The sequence below is a fragment of the Rhipicephalus microplus genome, unplaced genomic scaffold, assembly GCF_043290135.1.
Source record: "Rhipicephalus microplus isolate Deutch F79 unplaced genomic scaffold, USDA_Rmic scaffold_273, whole genome shotgun sequence".
Taxonomy (NCBI): Eukaryota; Metazoa; Arthropoda; class Arachnida; order Ixodida; family Ixodidae; genus Rhipicephalus; species Rhipicephalus microplus.
In genome coordinates, this window is record NW_027464844.1 from 19,419 (window position 1) to 29,732 (window position 10,314).

The 10,314-nt window shown below is 60.9% G+C and overlaps 1 non-coding gene across 1 annotated transcript; it reads left to right on the top strand.

Moving 5' to 3' along the window:
* The first annotated feature begins 7,983 nt into the window (after nucleotides 1-7,983).
* Nucleotides 7,984-9,798, top strand: LOC142793063 (small subunit ribosomal RNA). The gene has a single exon (XR_012891414.1). It is a non-coding gene; the product is annotated as a small subunit ribosomal RNA (ribosomal RNA).
* The last annotated feature ends 516 nt before the right edge of the window (nucleotides 9,799-10,314 follow it).

Below are 10,314 nucleotides of genomic sequence, written 5' to 3' on the forward strand. Positions count from 1 at the left end.
GTCTTCCCGGTGGTGCCGCACCCGGGCTCGCCCCGGCAGACGCGTTTTTTTTTTCTTTCGCCCCGGCAGACGTGGTTCCCCCCCCCCCCTTTTCGCTCGCCCCGGCTGACGAGGTTTTCGCGCCGCCCCGGCTGACGCAGTTTTCGCGCCGCCCCGGCTGACGCGGTTTCGTGCCGCCCCGGCTGACGCGGTTTTCGCGCCGCCCCGGCTGACGCGGTTTTTGCGTCGCCCCGGCTGACACGGTTCGGACTTTGCACTTTTCGGCTGTGCCTGGCTGGCGGCCCACTCACTCGATCGCCATGTCTGTTTGCCACAGTTTTCCCGGTGGTGCCGCACCCGGGCTCGCCCCGGCTGACGCAGTTTTCGCGCCGCCCCGGCTGACGCGGTTTCGTGCCGCCCCGGCAGACGCGGTTTTCGCGCCGCCCCGGCTGACGCGGTTTCGTGCCGCCCCGGCAGACGCAGTTCGGACTTAGCACTTTTCGGCTGTGCCTGGCTGGCGGCCCACTCACTCGATCGCCATGTCTGTTTGCCACAGTTTTCCCGGTGGTGCCGCACCCGGGCTCGCCCCGGCTGACGCAGTTTTCGCGCCGCCCCGGCTGACGCGGTTTCGTGCCGCCCCGGCAGACGCGGTTTTCGCGCCGCCCCGGCTGACGCGGTTTCGTGCCGCCCCGGCAGACGCAGTTCGGACTTAGCACTTTTCGGCTGTGCCTGGCTGGCGGCCCACTCACTCGATCGCCATGTCTGTTTGCCACAGTTTTCCCGGTGGTGCCGCACCCGGGCTCGCCCCGGCAGACGCGTTTTTTTTTTCTTTCGCCCCGGCTGACGCAGTTTTCGCGCCGCCCCGGCTGACGCGGTTTCGTGCCGCCCCGGCAGACGCGGTTTTTTGCGCCGCCCCGGCTGACGCGGTTTTTGCCGCCCCGGCTGACGCAGTTCGGACTTAGCACTTTTCGGCTGTGCCTGGCTGGCGGCCCACTCACTCGATCGCCATGTCTGTTTGCCACAGTTTTCCCGGTGGTGCCGCACCCGGGCTCGCCCCGGCTGACGCAGTTTTCGCGCCGCCCCGGCTGACGCGGTTTCGTGCCGCCCCGGCAGACGCGGTTTTCGCGCCGCCCCGGCTGACGCGGTTTCGTGCCGCCCCGGCAGACGCAGTTCGGACTTAGCACTTTTCGGCTGTGCCTGGCTGGCGGCCCACTCACTCGATCGCCATGTCTGTTTGCCACAGTTTTCCCGGTGGTGCCGCACCCGGGCTCGCCCCGGCTGACGCAGTTTTCGCGCCGCCCCGGCTGACGCGGTTTCGTGCCGCCCCGGCAGACGCGGTTTTCGCGCCGCCCCGGCTGACGCGGTTTCGTGCCGCCCCGGCAGACGCAGTTCGGACTTAGCACTTTTCGGCTGTGCCTGGCTGGCGGCCCACTCACTCGATCGCCATGTCTGTTTGCCACAGTTTTCCCGGTGGTGCCGCACCCGGGCTCGCCCCGGCAGACGCGTTTTTTTTTTTCTTTCGCCCCGGCTGACGCAGTTTTCGCGCCGCCCCGGCTGACGCGGTTTCGTGCCGCCCCGGCAGACGCGGTTTTTTTGCGCCGCCCCGGCTGACGCGGTTTTTGCCGCCCCGGCTGACGCAGTTCGGACTTGGCACTTTTTGGCTGAGCCTGGCTGGTGGCCCACTCACTCGATCGCCATGTCTGTTAGCCACAGTTTTCCCGGTGGTGCCGCACCCGGGCTCGCCCCGGCTGACGCAGTTTTCGCGCCGCCCCGGCAGACGCGGTTTTCGCGCCGCCCCGGCTGACGCGGTTTTTGCCGCCCCGGCTGACGCAGTTCGGACTTGGCACTTTTTGGGCTGAGCCTGGCTGGCGGCCCACTCACTCGATCGCCATGTCTGTTTGCCACAGTCTTCCCGGTGGTGCCGCACCCGGGCTCGCCCCGGCAGACACGTTTTTTTTTTCTTTCGCCCCGGCAGACGTGGTTCCCCCCCCCCCCCCCCTTTTCGCTCGCCCCGGCTGACGAGGTTTTCGCGCCGCCCCGGCTGACGCAGTTTTCGCGCCGCCCCGGCTGACGCGGTTTCGTGCCGCCCCGGCTGACGCGGTTTTCGCGCCGCCCCGGCTGACGCGGTTTTTGCGTCGCCCCGGCTGACACGGTTCGGACTTTGCACTTTTCGGCTGTGCCTGGCTGGCGGCCCACTCACTCGATCGCCATGTCTGTTTGCCACAGTTTTCCCGGTGGTGCCGCACCCGGGCTTGCCCCGGCAGACGCGTTTTTTTTTTCTTTTCGCCCCGGCTGACGCAGTTTTCGCCCCGCCCCGGCTGACGCGGTTTCGTGCCGCCCCGGCAGACGCGGTTTTTTGCGCCGCCCCGGCTGACGCGGTTTTTGCCGCCCCGGCTGACGCAGTTCGGACTTTGCACTTTTTGGCTGAGCCTGGCTGGCGGCCCACTCACTCGATCGCCATGTCTGTTTGCCACAGTTTTCCCGGTGGTGCCGCACCCGGGCTCGCCCCGGCAGACGCGTTTTTTTTTTTCCTTCGCCCCGGCAGACGTGGTTCCCCCCCCCCCCCCTCCGTCTTTCTTTTTGTTTTTTTTTTCGCCGCGGCTGAAGTGGATTTTTCGGTGCCTCGACGCCCCGGTAGTCGCGGTTTTTCCGTTTCCGCACGGCCCCGGCTGACGCTGCTCGGTCACAGTCGCCTTTTGTGAGGATTGCAGACTTCTTGAGCGCGGGTGTTTTTTTTTTGTTGTTGTTGTTGTTTTATTACGCATTCGCTCCAGCAGACGCTGTTTAGACTTTTTGTTTCCTCTTTTATCCTGCGACGAGGTGACGAGGTTTATTCGGTGCCCCGCCGCCCCGGCTGAAGTGATTTTTCCTGTCCCGTGCCGCCCCGGCTGACGCGGTTGGGACTTCGCGTTTGTTCGGCCGCCACGGGTTTTGGCGCACTCGCTCGGTTGCTTGTTGTTGCCACTTGTTGCGAACCCAGGTTTCTTGAGCGAGCGCGGGCGTTTTTTCTTCCTTTCTTTCTTTGTTCTATGTGTTAGCGAATCGGCCTTTAATATCACACGAGGACTCACAACCAACAATTTTCAGTTTGAAGTGTAAAAAATCTGCAGGTGTTGACGTAACTGACTTGCCCCGTACCCTTGAGTACATCCATGAAGTTCTCGTAGTACTACTAAATCGCATTATTCCAAGTGGAGAAATTCCCATAAACTTGCAAACCTCTACACGAAAATCGGTGCGCGTGATAAAGTTGAAAATTATCGTCCGATATCAAATGTGCCTTCTATAACACAAATTCTAGGAAAAAAAAAAAAAAACACTTGTTCGCCGTTTTCTGCGCCGTGACTGGCAGCACTCCGGCGAAGCGAAACGGGGTCGATTCGAGCACGATATCGGCGTCTTTCGACGTGCTCGCCGGCGACCGTCGCACGAGTACGTCGCACGAGCGCGTCTGCCGGGGCGCCGTTTGCGAAGCCGACGCAAAAGTGGGAACCGCCGCTCGGATGATCGCCGCTTTCGGCAGAGTGAGTGTTGGCACTCCGGGGAAGCGAAACAGCGTGAATGCGCCCACGAAATCGGCGTATTTTGAAGTGCCCGCCGGCGACCGTCGCACGAGTACGGTAAACCGCGTCAGCCGGGGCGTAGTTCGGGACGCCGACGAAAAAGTGGGAAGCGCAACTCGGATCTTCGCCGTTTTTGCAGGAGTGAGTGGCGGCCCTCCTGCGAGACCAAGAAGCATCGATTCGTGCACGAATTCGGCGCCTTTCGACGTGATCGCCGGCGACCGTCGCTCGAGTAGGGCAAACCGCGTCTGCCGGGGCGGGCTTCGGGACGCCGATGCGAAAGTGGGAAACGCTGCTCGGATGTTCGCCGTTTTTGGCCGAGTGAGTGCTGGCACTCGGGCGAAGCCAAACGGGGCCGATTACGGCACGATATCGGCGTCTTTCGACGTGCCCGGCGGCGACCGTCGCACGAGTACGGTAAACCGCGTCAGCCCGGGCGGAGTTCGGGACGCCGATGCGAAAGTGGAGAACGCCGCTCGGATCTTCGCCGTTTTTGGAGGAGTGAGTGGCGGCACTCCGGAGAAGCCAAGGAGCGCCAATTAGCGCACGATATCGGCGTCTTTCGACGCGCTCGCCGGCGACCGTCGAACGAGTAGGGCAAACCGCGTCTGCCGGGGCGGGGTTTACGACGCCGACGCAAAAGTGGGAACCGCCGCTCGGATGTTGGCCGTTTTTGGCAGAGTGAGTGCTGGCACACCGGCGACGCGAAAGAGCGCGAAAGCGCCCACGAAAGTGGCGTATTTGGACGTGCTTGACGGCGACCGCTGCAGGAGTACGAAAAACCACGTCAGCCGGGGCGAGCGACCCACGGCGGTCTGGGTGCTTATCGCTGCTATTATAGGGGCACCCCGGCAGACGCAGAAAAAAAAAATTTTTTTTCGACCTTCTTTTTTGCTGGTCGAGCTCGGGTAACCCAGGTCGCAATGGGAGCCGCGCACGAAAGCGGCGTCGCGAGACGCGTTCGCGGTCGCTAGTCGCACGAGCTCGGCAACCGCGTCAGCCGGCGCGGAGTTCGGGATGCCGACGGCTAAGTGGGTACCGCTGCTCGGATGTTCGCCGTTTTTGGCCGAGTGAGTGCTGGCACTCCGGCGAAGCGAAACGGGGCCGATTCGGGCACGATATCGGCGTATTTCGACGTGCTCGCCGGCGACCGTCGCACGAGTACGGCAAAGCGCGTCTGCCGGGGCGAGGTTTGCGATGCCGACGAAAAAGTGGGAAGCGCCGCTCGGATCTTCGCCGTTTTTGCAGGAGTGAGTGGCGGCCCTCCTGCGAGACCAAGAAGCATCGACTCGCGCACGATATCGGTGTCTTTCGACGTGCCCGCCGGCCACCGCCGCACGAGTACGGCAAACCGCGTATGCCGGGGCGGGGTTGGCGACGCCGACGCAAAAGTGGGAACCGCCACTAGGATGTTCGCCGTTTTTGGCAGAGTGAGTGCTGGCACACCGGCGACGCGAAAGAGCGCGAAAGCGCCCACGAAAGTGGCGTATTTGGACGTGCTTGACGGCGACCGCTGCAGGAGTACGAAAAACCACGTCAGCCGGGGCGAGCGACCCACGGCGGTCTGGGTGCTTATCGCTGCTATTATAGGGGCACCCCGGCAGACGCAGAAAAAAAAATTTTTTTTCGACCTTCTTTTTTGCTGGTCGAGCTCGGGTAACCCAGGTCGCAATGGGAGCCGCGCACGAAAGCGGCGTCGCGAGACGCGTTCGCGGTCGCTAGTCGCACGAGCTCGGCAACCGCGTCAGCCGGCGCGGAGTTCGGGATGCCGACGGCTAAGTGGGTACCGCTGCTCGGATGTTCGCCGTTTTTGGCCGAGTGAGTGCTGGCACTCCGGCGAAGCGAAACGGGGCCGATTCGGGCACGATATCGGCGTATTTCGACGTGCTCGCCGGCGACCGTCGCACGAGTACGGCAAAGCGCGTCTGCCGGGGCGAGGTTTGCGATGCCGACGAAAAAGTGGGAAGCGCCGCTCGGATCTTCGCCGTTTTTGCAGGAGTGAGTGGCGGCCCTCCTGCGAGACCAAGAAGCATCGACTCGCGCACGATATCGGTGTCTTTCGACGTGCCCGCCGGCCACCGCCGCACGAGTACGGCAAACCGCGTATGCCGGGGCGGGGTTGGCGACGCCGACGCAAAAGTGGGAACCGCCACTAGGATGTTCGCCGTTTTTGGCAGAGTGAGTGCTGGCACTCCGGCGAAGCGAAAGAGCGCGAATGCGCCCACGAAAGTGGCGTGTTTGGACGTGCTTGACGACGACCACCGCAGGAAAACGAAAAACCACGTCAGCCGGGGCGAGCGACCCATGGCGGTCTGGGTGCTTATCGCTGCTATTATAGGGGCACCCCGGCAGACGCAAAAAAAAAAAAATTTTTTTTCGACATTCTTTCTTGCTCGTCGACCTCGGTGACCCAGGTCGCAGTGGGAGCCGCGCACGAAAGCGGCGTCGCGAGACGGCTTCGCGGTCGCTAGTCGCACGAGCTCGGCAACCGCGTCTGCCGGGGCGGAGTTCGGGACGCCGACGGCTAAGTGGGAACCGCCGCTCGGATGTTCGCCGTTTGTGGCCGAGTGAGTGCTGGCACTCCGGCGAAGCCAAACGGGGCCGATTCCGGCACGATATCGGCGTCTTTCTACGTGCTCGCCGGCGACCGTCGCACGAGTACGGCAAAGTGCGTCTGCCGGGGCGGGGTTTGCGACGCGTACGCAATAGTGAGAACCGTCGCTCGGATGTTCGTCGTCTTTCGCCGAGCCAGTGCTGGCACTCCGGCGAAGCCGAACGGAGCCGATTCGGGCACGATATCGGCGTCTTTCCACGTGCTCGCCGGCGACCGTCGCACGAGTACGGTAAACCGCGTCAGCCGGGGCGGAGTTCGGGACGCCGATGCGAAAGTGGGAAGCGCCGCTCGGATCTTCGCCGTTTTTGGAGGAGTCAGTGGCGGCACTCCGGTGAAGCCAAGGTGCGCCAATTCGCGCACGATATCGGCGTCTTTCGACGTGCCCGCCGGCCACCGTCGCACGAGTACGGCAAACCTCGTCTGCCGGGGCGGGGTTTGCGACGCCGACGCAAAAGTGGGAACCGCCGCTCGGATGTTCGCCGTTTTTGGCAGAGTGAGTGCTGGCACTCCGGCGAAGCGAAAGAGCGTGAATGCGCCCACGAAAGTAGCGTATTTGGACGTGCTTGACGGCGACCGCCGCAGGAGTACGAAAAACCACGTCAGCCGGGGCGAGCGACCCACGGCGGTCTGGGTGCTTATCGCTGCTATTATAGGGGCACCCCGGCAGACGCAGAAAGAAAAAAAAAAAAAAATGGGGACATGGCGTGCGTCACCGTGCGGCTTCGCAGCGTTGCCGAAGTCGCCGAGCCCTTCGACTGAGCCGAACGGCGGACAGGGAACGTTGGTCGGCCGTTCTAACCTGTCGGTGCCACGCCGAGACGTCGTTAAGGAAAACCGCGTCGTGGGCCTCTACGACGCCGTCGAGTCGTTGTACGTTTGGTGTCCAGCGTGTCGGCGGCGAGTAGCGGACACGTCGTTCACGACTTCGGTCTTTCGCAGTCGACGCGAACTTGCGGAGAGTCGTGGTGCCTCACGTTTTCGGCAGAAACCGCGGCGGAATTTTCCCGTGCGTGCGCGCACGACCTCGGTGCTGTGCCGTCAGCGTAGTGTTGCACAAACTCGTGGCCTACCCAAGGTGCGGTACGTTTGCGGCCGTATCCTCGGTGGGAATTTCGTGAGTAGGGTCGCAAATTCTACGACCTCGGCGGGTTTGAGAGCGACGTAGACTTGTGGCACGCTCAACGTGCCACACGTTTCGGGGCACACCCGCGGTGAAATTTTCTCGAGTACGCTCGTATTAGTGCCCAAGGAGGTCTGGGTACTTATCGCTGCTATTATGTGGGGGTTCTCGTGAGCGGCGTACGCGAAAGCGACCGGGTGTCTGATATGCGGCGGGCTTCGGCCTCGTCAAGCGTGTCCTCGGGTCTGCTCCAGGGGAATCCACGGCAGTCGTCTGCAGCCTCATCCGCTTGATGCGTTAGGGGCTGGTTGTCGGACGGTGCCGTTTTACCACGATATCGAGGTGTGTTCCGTGTCGTCCTCGGGCGATTCAGATGCGAAAGCGCCGAAGACGCGGGCGTGACCCGTCGTCTGGCGGCTTTGCAGTCTCGGCTCCGTTGCTAGTTCCGGCCGGTCCACCGACAGTGCAGCGGGCTTGGGCAACCCGCACGGCGCGACCGAGTCGATGCAACGAAAAAGAGCGAGCATGAACGTGCTTCTTGCCGCACGGCTCCCACTCGTCTTTCGGGAAGGTTGTGCCGTAGCGAGCTCGAACGCCGTCATCTCGGAGTGCAAAATAAGCGTGTTGGGGCGCCTGAAGGTGGCCTCCGCCGCACACAGACTGCGTCCGGCCCGCCGAAGGCGAGGACGGACGCGCAGTCGAACGATTACCTGGTTGATCCTGCCAGTAATCATATGCTTGTCTCAAAGATTAAGCCATGCATGTCTAAGTACATGCCGAAATAAGGCGAAACCGCGAATGGCTCATTAAATCAGTTATGGTTCCTTAGATCGTTTCTTCCTACTTGGATAACTGTGGCAATTCTAGAGCTAATACATGCAGTGAGCCTGGAGCCCTTTGGGTAACGGGTGCTTTTATTAGACCAAGATCGATCGGGTTTCGGCCCGTATTGTGTGGTGACTCTGGATAACTTTGTGCTGATCGCATGGCCACGAGCCGGCGACGTTTCTTTCAAGTGTCTGCCTTATCAACTTTCGATGGTAGGTTACTTGCTTACCATGGTTGTTACGGGTAACGGAGAATCAGGGTTCGATTCCGGAGAGGGAGCCTGAGAAACGGCTACCACATCCAAGGAAGGCAGCAGGCGCGCAAATTACCCACTCCCGGCACGGGGAGGTAGTGACGAAAAATAACAATACGGGACTCTTTTGAGGCCCCGTAATTGAAATGAGTACACTCTAAATCCTTTAACGAGGATCAATTGGAGGGCAAGTCTGGTGCCAGCAGCCGCGGTAATTCCAGCTCCAATAGCGTATACTAAAGCTGCTGCGGTTAAAAAGCTCGTAGTTGGATCTCAGTTCCAGACGAGTAGTGCATCTACCCGATGCGACGGCTCGGACTGAACATCATGCCGGTTCTTTCTTGGTGCACTTCATTGTGTGCCTCGAGATGGCCGGTGCTTTTACTTTGAAAAAATTAGAGTGCTCAACGCAGGCGAGTCGCCTGAATAAACTTGCATGGAATAATAGAACAAGACCTCGTTTCTGTTCTGTTGGTTTTTGGAATACGAGGTAATGATTAAGAGGGACGGACGGGGGCATTCGTATTGCGGCGCTAGAGGTGAAATTCTTGGACCGTCGCAAGACGAACTACTGCGAAAGCATTTGCCAAGAATGTTTTCATTGATCAAGAACGAAAGTCAGAGGTTCGAAGGCGATCAGATACCGCCCTAGTTCTGACCATAAACGATGCCAACCAGCGATCCGCCTGAGTTACTCAAATGACTCGGCGGGCAGCTTCCGGGAAACCAAAGTATTTGGGTTCCGGGGGAAGTATGGTTGCAAAGCTGAAACTTAAAGGAATTGACGGAAGGGCACCACCAGGAGTGGAGCCTGCGGCTTAATTTGACTCAACACGGGAAAACTTACCCGGCCCGGACACTGGGAGGATTGACAGATTGAGAGCTCTTTCTTGATTCGGTGGATGGTGGTGCATGGCCGTTCTTAGTTGGTGGAGCGATTTGTCTGGTTAATTCCGATAACGAACGAGACTCTAGCCTATTAAATAGGTGCGGGGTTCCCAGCACCTTACAACCTTCTTAGAGGGACAAGCGGCTCCTAGCCGCACGAAACAGAGCAATAACAGGTCTGTGATGCCCTTAGATGTCCGGGGCCGCACGCGCGCTACACTGAAGGAAGCAGCGTGTCTTTATCCCTGTCTGAAAAGACTGGGTAACCCGTGGAACTTCTTTCGTGATTGGGATAGGGGCTTGCAATTGTTCCCCTTGAACGAGGAATTCCCAGTAAGCGCGAGTCATAAGCTCGCGTTGATTACGTCCCTGCCCTTTGTACACACCGCCCGTCGCTACTACCGATTGAATGATTTAGTGAGGTCTTCGGACCGATGTCCGGCGCGGCCTTTCGGTTGCGCCGGTCTGTTGGAAAGATGACCAAACTTGATCATTTAGAGGAAGTAAAAGTCGTAACAAGGTTTCCGTAGGTGAACCTGCGGAAGGATCATTAACGGATTGTGAAGGGTGAGCGCCTCAGCTGCGTCTGCGCCCGACACTTTCTGCCGCTGACCCCGTTTGGACGCGGGGTCGGCTTTTCCCCACGGGGCTGCCTGAATGTGGAGCGGCACCCCGTGACAAATTGTTGCGCCCAGCGGACGCCAACACCGCGACCTTGGACGGTCGGCCAGGTGGCGGACGCGGCTACAAACGGCGCAACGCACTCATAGGTCGGCTTTCGACCCGCCACTGCACCGTGGCTCGAAGCGCTCGAAATGCGCGACCCGACCGCTGCGGGACCGCCTAGTACTGTAAACAGGAGCGGCGGAGCGCGAACGGCGAGTCGTGGTTACGTCGGTAGAAGGCGAGGCTGCGCGTTCCCGAAACGCCAGCCGAGTGCCCTCCCGACCGTTCGAGCGTGCAAGAACGAGACCCGACAATCGCGCGGCGACTGCCAAGTACGAGAGGAACGGCACAAGCGTCGGCGGTCGGTCAAGGAACTGGCGATGTGACGGGTCCGCTGTGCACC